The sequence below is a fragment of the Dipteris shenzhenensis genome, chromosome 26, assembly GCF_047967505.1.
Source record: "Dipteris shenzhenensis isolate YYH24624 ecotype China chromosome 26, Dip_SZ_1.0, whole genome shotgun sequence".
Classification (NCBI taxonomy): Eukaryota; Viridiplantae; Streptophyta; class Polypodiopsida; order Gleicheniales; family Dipteridaceae; genus Dipteris; species Dipteris shenzhenensis.
In genome coordinates, this window is record NC_141621.1 from 41,784,029 (window position 1) to 41,795,228 (window position 11,200).

The window sequence follows — 11,200 nt, forward strand, 5'->3', positions numbered from 1 at the left end:
TCCTCCTTGTTCCTCTCTTTTCCCCTCTCCTTTCCTCTATTTTCACCTCGCTTTCCTCCTCTTTTTTCCTCTGTTTTTCTCTCTTATCTCCTCTCTTTTTCTCTCTTTTTTCTCCTCTGTTTTCTCCTCTCTTTTTGTCTCTTTTCCTCTCTTATCTCCTCTCTTTTCTCTCTTTTTTCTCATCTCTTTTTCTCTCTTTTCTCCCCTCTTTCCTTCTCTTTTCTCCTCTCTTTTTCTCTCTTATCTCCTCTCTTTTCCTCTATTTTGCTCTCTTTTCTCATCTCTTTCCTTCTTTCTTTTTATCCTCACTTTTTCTCTCTTTTTCCTTCTCTCTTTTATCCTCTCTTTCCTTCTCTCTTTTCGTCTCTTTTCCTCTCTTTTTCTTTCTTATCTTCTCTTTTTTTCTGTCTCTTTTCTCGTCTCTTTTCTTCTCTCTTTTCCTCTCTTTTATTCTCACTTTTTCTCTCTTTTATCCTCTCTTTTCTCCTCTCTTTTGCTCTCTTATCTCCTCTCTGTTTCTCTCTTTTTGCTTCTCTTTTTTCCTCTCTTTCCTTCTCTCTTTTTCTCTCTTTTATCCTCACTTTTCCTTGTTTCACTCTCTCTCTTTTTCTCTCTTTTTGTCTCTTTTCCTCTCTTTTCTCCTCTCTTTTTCTCTCTCATCTCCTCTCTCTCTCTCTGTCTCTTTTCTCCTCTCTTTTCCTCTCTTTTCTCCTCTCTTTTCTTCTCTCTTTTTCTCTCTTTTATCCTCACTTTTTCTCTCTTTTTCCTTCTCTCTTTTATCCTCTCTTTCCTTCTCTCTTTTTGTCTCTTTTCTTCTCTTTTCTCCTCTCTTTTTCTCTCTTATCTCCTCTCTTTTTCTCTCTTTTTTCTCCTCTCTTTTCTCCTCTCTTTTCGTCTCTTTTTCTCTATTTTTTCTCGTCTCTTTTCCTCTCTTTTCTCCTCTCTTTCCTTCTCTCTTTTCGCCTACATGAAGCTTCAATAGCCTGACATTGAGCAAGCAGATATAGACTTGTGTCACTCTAATTCAAAGAATGCAGGAGTCTGTAAATGCTTGTTCAATGTCAGGCTGTCACTCTATTTTTTCTTTTGCATGATGGAAAGAGGGCATGCTCAATGGTAATCTTCTTCTTTTATTTTCTTCAGTTCATCATGTGGACATGAAGCTCTTCACCCTCACTTGATCTTTGGGAGGCCATCTTTCGAGAGTAATATAACATTTCGGGGCACCCTCCCGCTCCTGGGTAGTTATAGACATACATGACGAGTACTCTAAACACCCCCTAGGAGCCGGCAATACAGACTCCAAACCACCCCAAGCCCACACTAGCTGAGATTACCCCAGTGGAGTCGAGACAACCCAGCAGGCTACAGAGTCAAGCCCCTTCTGCCTTGTAGAGCCGCCAGCATACTCCCGTGCAGTCGAGTCGCTTATCCAACTATGAGCCACCGTTGTACTCCCTGCAGTCGAGAGTCGCTTCTCCAGCTACAAGTGGCCAGCGTACTAGCTCGACACGATAGGGTAGCACAGGCATAGTAGCAGGGAGAGCAGTGGGGGATGCATGGCACAGTGCTTTGGGGGGGGTAATGGTGGGGGCAGGGATGATTCAGATGATGCAGATGTGCCACAGGGTGATGGTACGATCTTCAATGACATCACTCAGATAGGAGGCATCTTGATGGATGCATGGGGGAAGGACATCATGGCCTTCATGCACTCTTTAATTGCTAACAACTACAGAGATTACTTTATTCACTACAAAGACCAGCCAGAAAAGTTGGGTGATGAGACCCTCGCTCGTGTTCGCTCTAGGTATCCCAATCCCCCCAATGTTCAATTCACAAATAAATGGGCCAAGTCAAAGATTGTTATGATACTTGCCAATAAAAGATATTTGCTCAAGAGGCAGGCATTAGCTGAGATTGCTAGGAGAGAGCGAGGTCAATTACCAAGGGGCCAGTCCCACATTGCTCACAAGCATGATTGGAAGAAAGCAATGAAGGCAGCAAAGGCGGGGACCCCAGTGACCTGCAGCACATGGAGGCACGAAGGATCCAAATGGAGCAATATGGAAATGTGCATTTTGGAGCAAGGTGTTGAGATATTGAGCTCCACTCGCGATATGCCAGGGTGACCCTTATGCATTTATGTCACCGACTTGTTAGCTGCAGATGCGATTGGTACAACGCCCACGAATAATAGCTGAATGACAGCTATCCTTATCTACTCTAGTTTGTGGCTCAGTTAGTATGCCACCTTAGTTAGTTGAGTTTGGTTGAGACCCACATATAGGGTTCTTCTATTTCTTTGTACTAGAGTTCTTTTGGCTTTCACAACTAAGAAGAGGAAAACTGTTTTCAGCCTCCACTTGTGTGTGTATTCCACCATTGTGCATGTGAGAAAGCTGTAAGTGAGACTCCTTCCCTCTCTCCCACTATCTTCACATGGTATCAGAGCCTTGTTTGTGGTAAGGAGCTCAAGAAAGCAAACCAAGTTCGTGGTGTCTTAGTAAGAGGACCAGTGTTGCTTTCCTATTTTGAGTTTGGGAGCAAATCTCTGCAGGTAGCACAGCCAGAAGTGCAAGGGTGCAGTGTCTCAGATTGAGATGCCCTTCGTGGTGTGGCGCCCTTGGTGACTTTATTTTTCTGATTCAAGGCCATTTTGGGGCCCGTTTTGAAGGCGGAAGTTCTTCGTAGGCACTCAAAAAAAGGCCCTATTTTTGCTATGCGACCACTGCTCGGCTGGTCGGAGAAAAGTTACCGCAAAAATTGCATCGTATGCCTATGTGCAGAGATATTGGAAGTTGCAGAATCATGCTTACTACCTGTTGATGCAAAATCATCACTAGGAAGTGACTGTGTGGTCAAATACCACTTTCATCAGTTTTGCAGATCTGCCCGTGTGAGGCAAAAGCTGTGTTTTTCGCAGTGACAGAATATTTTGCAGTGTTCTGTAATGGCATTTGATTCTCTTTCACAGATTGTCACAGAAAAGCTTGACAAGAACAACTTCCAAGCATGGAAGTTAGAATGACGAATTTCCTTATGGAAAAAGGCTATTGGGAGTTCATTACAGGAAATGAAGAAGAACCAGTTCTTCCTAATGTTCCCAATCAATAGGAGATGCAGACATTTAAAGGATGGCATGAGAGAGCTAGAAAAGTTATGTACTGGCTGTCTATCAGTATTTCGGATTCTATGATTGTGCATATTCAAGATGCAAGTATGCTAAAGGAGGCATGGGATACTTTGGCAAAAATGTACAGCACAAATACGCAAGCCAGGAAAATGCAGCTCAAACAGGAGTTGCACAATGTGCAGAGAGAAAATTTGAGCATAAATGACTACCACATGAAGGTGAAGAAAATTGCAGATGCACTTGCTTCCATTGGGTCGCCAGTGGAAGATGATGATCTAGTTTCTGTGACCTTGAATGGTCTAGGAAAGGATTATGCACAGTTCCGGACATCCATTGCCGTCCGTGAAAAATTTCTTGATTTTGAAGAGTTGTTTGCTCTTCTAATTTCTGAAGAGCAGAGAAATGGGGGTACATCTTCTTCAGGAGGAACTTCAAAAGAAACTGTCTTCTACTCAAATGCTGGAAGAGGTAGAGGCAGAGGTAGAGGAGGCCGATTTGCAGGCCGTTGTAGAAATCAGAATATGCAACAAACTCAAGAAAACCAGTCCTATGGAGGAGGACGTGGTAATGCTAGAGGCAGGTGTGCAGATTGGTAAAATTCCTTTGTTAGTGCAAGATGGGAAAAAGAAATACCTGTCTGATGTATTTCATGTCCCGAACATCACCAAGAACCTGGTTTCTGTTGCTCAAATGGTTGAGCAGGGCTTGCAGGTCAGATTTAATCCTCATGGATGCTTTGTTGAGGATATGAAAAATAACGGTCGCTTGATAGCAAAAGGAAAGAAGAAGGGCAAGATGTTTACATTGGATGCGGACATGCCTGAATTGAGTGCAGCAATGTTTGCACATGGGACCGGTGTAGTTGCAGATATTGATATCTAGCATAAACGCATTGGTCATGTTAATATACAGTGACTTAAATCAATGCAAGCCCAAAATATTGTTGCAGGATTGCCTAAATTCAAGGTTGCAAAAATGCATAAGGTTTGTGAAGCCTGTCAATTTGGAAAACAGGCAAGGAAACCATTTCCTAGGCATGTTCAAGAGAGTAAAAAGCCATTGGAATTAATCCACTCTGATGTGTAGACTACTAAAGCTACATCTATTGGAGGCTATCACTATTTTGTCACTTTTATTGATGACTTCAGCAGAAAAGTTTGGGTGTATTTTATGAAAAAGAAAAGTGAAGTGTTTGGGCACTTCAAAGCTTTTAAAGCTATGGTTGAAAAAGAAACATGCCTGCAAATAAAATGCCTAAGGTCAGATGGAGGGGGAGAGTACCTCTCAAACTCAAGGTTCCTGCAGGAGCATGGCATAAAGCAGCAATATTCATGCAGTCATACCCCACAGCAAAATGGACTTGCAGAAAGGAAAAATAGGCATATTGGAGAGGTATCTCGGGCCATGCTAATTGAGAAAGATCTACCAGATTATTATTGGGCTGAAACAGCTGCTACAGCAATTTACATAATGAACAGGACTCCCACTGCAGCAATACATGGCATGACGCTAGAGGAGATGTATACCAGTAGGAAACCAGACATTTCTCATTTGAAAATTTTTTGTTGCATTGCCTATGTCCATGTGCCAAATGAGTTGAGGTCCAAGTTGGATCCAAAAGCTGAAAAGTGCATCTTTATTGGTTATTCTCTGCAACAGAAAGGGTATAGATGCTATAACCCTTCTACTCGTAAGTTTACAGTGAGCAAAGATGTTTTTGATGAGATGAGCAGGTAGTATAAACCAGTAAATGTGATGATTGATGTAGTTACACAAAATGGTAATGCTGCACAGAATTCACAGCAGCAATCACAAAATATCAGTGGACCTGTAGTGTTCTCTAGCAATGGTTCACATACTTCACCATGGACAGGCAGATATTGAGATCAGGAGATTCTCCTCAAAGCAATGCAGATAGTGGTACGCAGGTATCACAAAAAGAAAAAGAGAAGGTAGATCAGCCCATGTCTGATGTGAATGCAGGTCACTCTTATGTGGATGGTGAATCCAGTGGCTCAGAACAGAGCATTGATGATGAGTTGGGTATTCCTTCTATTGTTACACCTAGAGTAAGGAAGACCAGGGATGTTTTGAGAGCACCTAGAAGTGAGCCTATTTTGCGCAGGTCTACTAGAGCCAGGTAGCCTGTGGATAGGCTGAAATATGATGGATTTACAGCCATTCACCATGCCTATGTGGTCAAAGTGATACGAGAACCAGAACCCACTTCTTTTGAGCAAGCCATGGGAAATGAAAAATGGGAGAAGGCCATGGATGAAGAAATGGATGCCTTGGAACCAAATGCTACATGGTAATTGGTGCCTTTGCCTAAAAACAAGAATGCAATTGGCTGTAAGTGGGTTTATAAGATCAAGCACAATGCAGATGGTTCTGTGAATAGATACAAGGCAAGATTAGTTGTCAAGGGGTATTCACAGACATATGGCATTGATTATGAAGAAACATTCAATCCAGTTGCAAGGATGGCAATTGTAAGAGCAGTCATTGCTATGGCTGCATCAAAGGGATGGTCTTTACATCAGATGGATGTAAATAATGCCTTTTTGCATGGTGATTTGCAAGAAGAGGTCTTTATGGAGCAGCCAGCAGGTTATGTTCATGCTATTCATCTTGAGTTTGTTTGTAGGTTGAAGAAAGCCTTGTATGGCTTGAAGCAAGTACCTAGAGCATGGTCTGACAAGATAGGACAGTATCTTGTCACTATTGGCTTTCAGATTTCCAAGGCAGATTTCTCACTCTATGTGAGAAAAACAGAGAAATGGATTATGCTGCTTGTCATTTATGTTAATGATTTGATCATTATAGGTGATAGTGATGAAGATATCCTTTATGTGAAAATGCTATTGAAGCAGAAGTTTGAGATGAAGGATTTGGGAGAGCTACGTTATTTCTTGGGCATTGAGGTGATTAGATCACCAAGTGGGATACAGCTCTTGCAGAGGCAGTATGGATCGGACATGGTGTCCAAATATGGGATGACAGGCTGTAAGCCTATGTCAATTCCTTTGGAGTAGAATGTGAACTGAGCACAGATGCATGTGAGCTTCTCGAAGACCCTACTATGTACAGACGCATAGTAGGAAGTTTGATTTATATGACTATTACCAGGCTAGATTTAAGCTATGCTGTTGGATTGGTAAGTCAGTTTATGCAGGCTCCAAGGAAACCGCATTTGGATGCGGCTAGACGCATACTCAGGTATGTGAAGTCCACATTGCAATATGGACTATTTTATGGGGCTGGGGTTCAGATACAGTTGCATGGATACACTAATGCTAATTGGGCTGGTAGTATTTCTAATAGACGATCTACCAGTGGATATGTGTTCTCTTTTGGGAGTGCTGCAGTCACCTGGAGCAGCAAGAAATAGCCTACAGTTGCCTTGTCGAGCACAGTGGCTGAGTACAGGGGTGCAGCAATGGCTGCATGTGAGGTAGCTTGGTTGCATAAGCTACTTTATGATATGCATCAGTCTACAGATGGGCCAGTTGTCATTTATTGTGACAACATGAGCAGTATACACTTGGCAAATAACCCAGTCTATCATGCTAGAACAAAGCACATTGAGGTGCATTATCACTATGTGCGGGAGAAGGTTCTACTAGGTCTTATTGATCTAGTTTATGTCGTTTAAGCTCTTACAAGCGTAGTTCCTTTACACCATTGTTTCAATGCCACGCTTCTCTTATTATTTCTTAGGTCAAACCTATGCAATCCTAACAGCCCAGGTCAAACTGTATTCTATTAGCTCATGCATATCATTTAATTAACCAATGACCTCATCTCATTTTCCAGAGCTGATAGCTCATCTAATTAATTACACAAGAATTCTTAAATCACGACCTTTTAAGCTTGAATGACCTTAAGTATACCGAATTCGTTGCAAGAATGGCTGCTGGATGGCGCAAGTATATTTGGCAAGTCAGAAGAAAATCTCATACAGCAATGTGGTTTTTCCCTTTTTTATTTCACTTTTAAGTTCAAGAATTTAGGAGGAATCCATGTGGACATGAACACATGAGAGAACAGGTGACGTTAGATATAGATGAATATGTGCACATTCATCAAACTGATCCGAAATACTAAGTGGCATTTCCGTTGGAAATCGGGGTGCTTTTGTTCATGAGGGTAGACTCGCTGAGGAAGGATCCAAATGCCTTGAGAGCCCCTGCTCGCAGCACAAATTGATGGTAACCAGCTGCAAGAGCAGCTCCGATGAAAGGGCCGAGCCAAAAAATCCACTGCAACAGCCAGACGATCAGGAGCTTGAGCTATATTTCTAATTTCTCTCACACAGACACAGATTTTGTTAGTGGAAGCGAACAGCTATTTCCTTGCCACACGACGTTATACCTGCTCATGCCATGTCTTCTCATGGCCGAAGATCGCTGCAGCTCCAAAGCTGCGGGCTGGATTGATCCCTGTCCCGGTTATGGGCATGGTCGCCAAATGCACCATGAACACAGCAAACCCAATTGGAAGAGGAGCCAAAACCTGGAAACCTCCAGCGACCACAAATTGTATTATTGTGCATCATTGTTTCGACTCAGTTTTGTATATACATTGGTTGATGCAACGCACTCTTATCAGATCAAATTGTGCAGCTTGACACAAGCTGTGACTAATTTATAAAATCATATCTTACAAGTAGAATTACGTTTGGTCCTACGGCCTACAGAATCACGCAAGTGTAAGGCAATTTCTACGCTTGAAATCACATGGGTATGAGATATTGAAGAAGATTTTTTAAATTAAAAAAGCATAGAATCGAAGATGAGATCCTCTTACAGGAACATGTGAATCGCGAGCGTTCCTCTTTGGACCAGTCGCAGAGAAAACAGTGTATACGAGGATGAACGTGCCTATGATCTCTCAGCAAGCCCTGTCCCCTTTGAGTACCCGCTTGCAACAGCGTTTGCACCCCCACCGTTGCTCACGTAGTAGCTCTTTTGAAAGCCTCTCACCAATCCTGCTCCGCATAGTGCTCCCAAGCACTGCGCGATTATGTAGAGGAATGCACGCGGTAAAGAGACCTTGCTTGCCAGAAAAAGGCCGAATGTAACGGCAGGATTGATGTGTCCACCTGCTCATCATGAACAATATAGTTTGCGACCGAAGTACGAGATGACTTTCACAAGACAGAATTAGAAGTAGCACAAAAACATCAGACACAGTACTGTTGGCTTCATGAAAATCTATTCCGAGTGCTCAGCTAAAGTGGCGAAAGCTATACTAGAAGAAAATCGAGAAAGCGTCCCTCTTAAGATGGAGGCAGTTTCTGATAGCCTTACCTGAGACGCCGGCAGTGCAGTAAACCAGAACGAATATCATTCCCCCGAACGCCCAGGCTATTCCGAGAACACCAACACCTCCACAATCAGAGGCATTGCGCTTGCTCCAATCACCGTGGCGATGCTAATGTACAAGAACAAGAGGGTGGCGATGAATAGCAACGAGGGCACGGTAGGACGACCAGAGCTTTAATTCAGCAACGTCGAAGAAGGCGGCAGGGGGAGGATCAGTGTAGTCTTTGGATCCAGAAATCTTAGATTCTACCTCCAGCGATTCACTAATGGCCATTGCGCGGTGCTGTAGCTGGGATTTGCACCGTCTCTCTCGCTAACTCTCGGGAGTGTGAGCACATTTACTTTTGCACTCTCTTTTTTTTTTTTTTTTAATTGAAAGAGGTAAGCTTATATATCACTTCAGGAAAACACATCCTTACAAAAATGTCAGACAAAAGACATCTCCCCCAAGATGCTTTGGAGATGAGCTCTAACTCTCTCCTCCGGCCAACTGGCCACTAACCACCAGGGTAGTGAGAAGAACACTGTGCTGTTAACAGATGCGTCATATCGAGCAACCCAAATTCGGTGTAGAGTAGTGTAGCGAATAACATTCCAAAGGGTGGCCTTGTCTCGACTGAGATCAGCTCCAAAGACGGCTGCTCCTTTAGAGATAAATTCCATTCCCAGGATCTTGGCACAGTGCCCACGAATCAACCCCCACAGGTTACGGACCCAAGGGCACCCCCAAAAGAGGTGTGTGAGGGTTTTTCATCCACGTGTAGCCATGGCACATGGCTACCTATAGGAAGGTAGCCTCCACAGATTCTTCGGAGAAAGTAGTTAATTTTGCTGAAGGGCATCGACTTCCACAGCCACTTGAATCTACCACTCCACGTAGCCTCAAAATCCTCTTTGAGCCAACAATCGTTAAGCTTCATGTGCCTGGACTCCTTGTGTGCCAGGAGCTTGTCAAGGCCTTAGGAGTTAGCTTATCCAATGGTATATCCACACCCCACACCCATTCTTCAGGTATTGAGCACTCTGAAGGGTGGGGGTTAGGGCTAGTCAACAAGGACCCTAGCCATTATGCTGTAGATTAGTTCCATTTCATCCTGTGCCAACGAAAACTCTGCTCCAAACTGGGAAGGGGGCATCCAGCTACCTTCATTCAATCCCAGAGATCCTCCTAGGTAGTTAACCCTTTCGCTGCAATCCAACCTGCTAGTCTCTCATTGCCTACTGTGAACATGCCACTACCGGGCCAGGCTGCTTGCCACCAAATAGACAACTTCAGAGAAAAGTCCTTTGTTCCTGCAAGAAGACCCTTCCAAGAGAGCAACCCTAGCCCTTCTTTCCAGGTTGCTATCAGCGTGTTAAAAAAAGTCCCTTTAAGACATAATGGGGCCAGTGAGTAGACCTTGGTCCACATATCTATGTTGTTGAAATGTGTCACTTTGGCATTGCATATTGAATATTCTGGAGAGTTAGTCCATGGTTCCTTAGACTCCAGAAACTGGAGCCATAGTTTCATGAGAAAGGAGATAGATCTTCTCCTCAAGTCTGGGATCTCGAATCCTCCCAAGATTTTAGGCGAGCACAGAATCGACCATGACATCCATTTCCATTTGGTCTTCCTCCAAATGAAAGCCCTCATATTCTTTTTGATCAAGAGTATGTGGGTCTTGAAAAAAGCACAGATAGAGAGTATATAAAACGAGGCAGGGGCCAGAATGTGCTTAACCACAGTGCATCTACCTAGTAAACTTAGAGGGGTCTTTGCCCACGCATCAATTTTGGCTTTAAACTTAGGCCACCACCACATAAAGCGGTGTCTGACTGAGATTCCCACTCCGATAGGAATGCCCAGATGCCGAATGACCTGTCCCCGGGGGACCCATTTAAGTCCTGAAGCTCTCATCCAGTCCGCGAGGTCTTTCCTTGCCACGTACATCGCTTGGGATTTATCCCACTAAATCTTGGAGCCTGAGGCTTCACAATGGAGTTCAAACAGACCAAGCACTAGCTTGAGTTGGCCTTGCAAATAGAGTTGGAGTCATCTGCAAAGAGCTGCGCAAAGAGGGGTGCATTCGATCCCGATAGCCTCATTGGGTCCAATGCACCTCTGTTTATCAATTTTTTGAACGTGGCTAACAAAGGTTTCGTAATTAAAGCAGACAGCAATGGAGCCAAGGGGCAGCCCTGCCTTTTGGATCTCCTGAGCTCAAAGGAACCTACCTCAGAGCCATTAATGGAAATGGTAGCAGAGGCGTTGGCTAGCTGTGTCCTTATTAGGCATAGGAATTTATCACCAAATCCCATTGACTACAACACTGCTAATATGTATCCCCATTCAACCCGATCATAGGCCTTGTCGAAGTCGATGTTGAGCAGGATAATCTCTTCCTTCTGCACCCAGGCATGTTCCATTGCTGCCATGACGTTCAAGACATTATCGTGAATATGTCGTCCCTTCACAAAGCCATACTACTGACTAGAGACCACCTGAGGGACTAGGTGCGCAATTCTTGTGGTAACCATTTTGGCCACAAGTTTATAGGACACATTGAGTAGTGAAAGTGGCCTCCAATGGCTGAACCTTTCAGCATGGAACCTCTTGGGAACTAGTCTGATGAGACCTTTATTGACATATGGAGAGAGTGACCCCCTAAGCTAAGCCTCGTTGGCCATCTTCACAAAGTCACCTCTAATGCATCCCCACAGGGCCTAGTAGAGCTCCACAGTTAGACCATCCGGT

At 43.8% G+C, this 11,200-nt stretch overlaps 1 pseudogene; it reads right to left on the reverse strand.

The window, feature by feature from the left end:
• Positions 1–7,239: 7,239 nt before the first annotated feature.
• On the reverse strand, positions 7,240–8,737 carry LOC147885093 (putative aquaporin PIP2-8; annotated as a pseudogene).
• Positions 8,738–11,200: the final 2,463 nt, after the last annotated feature.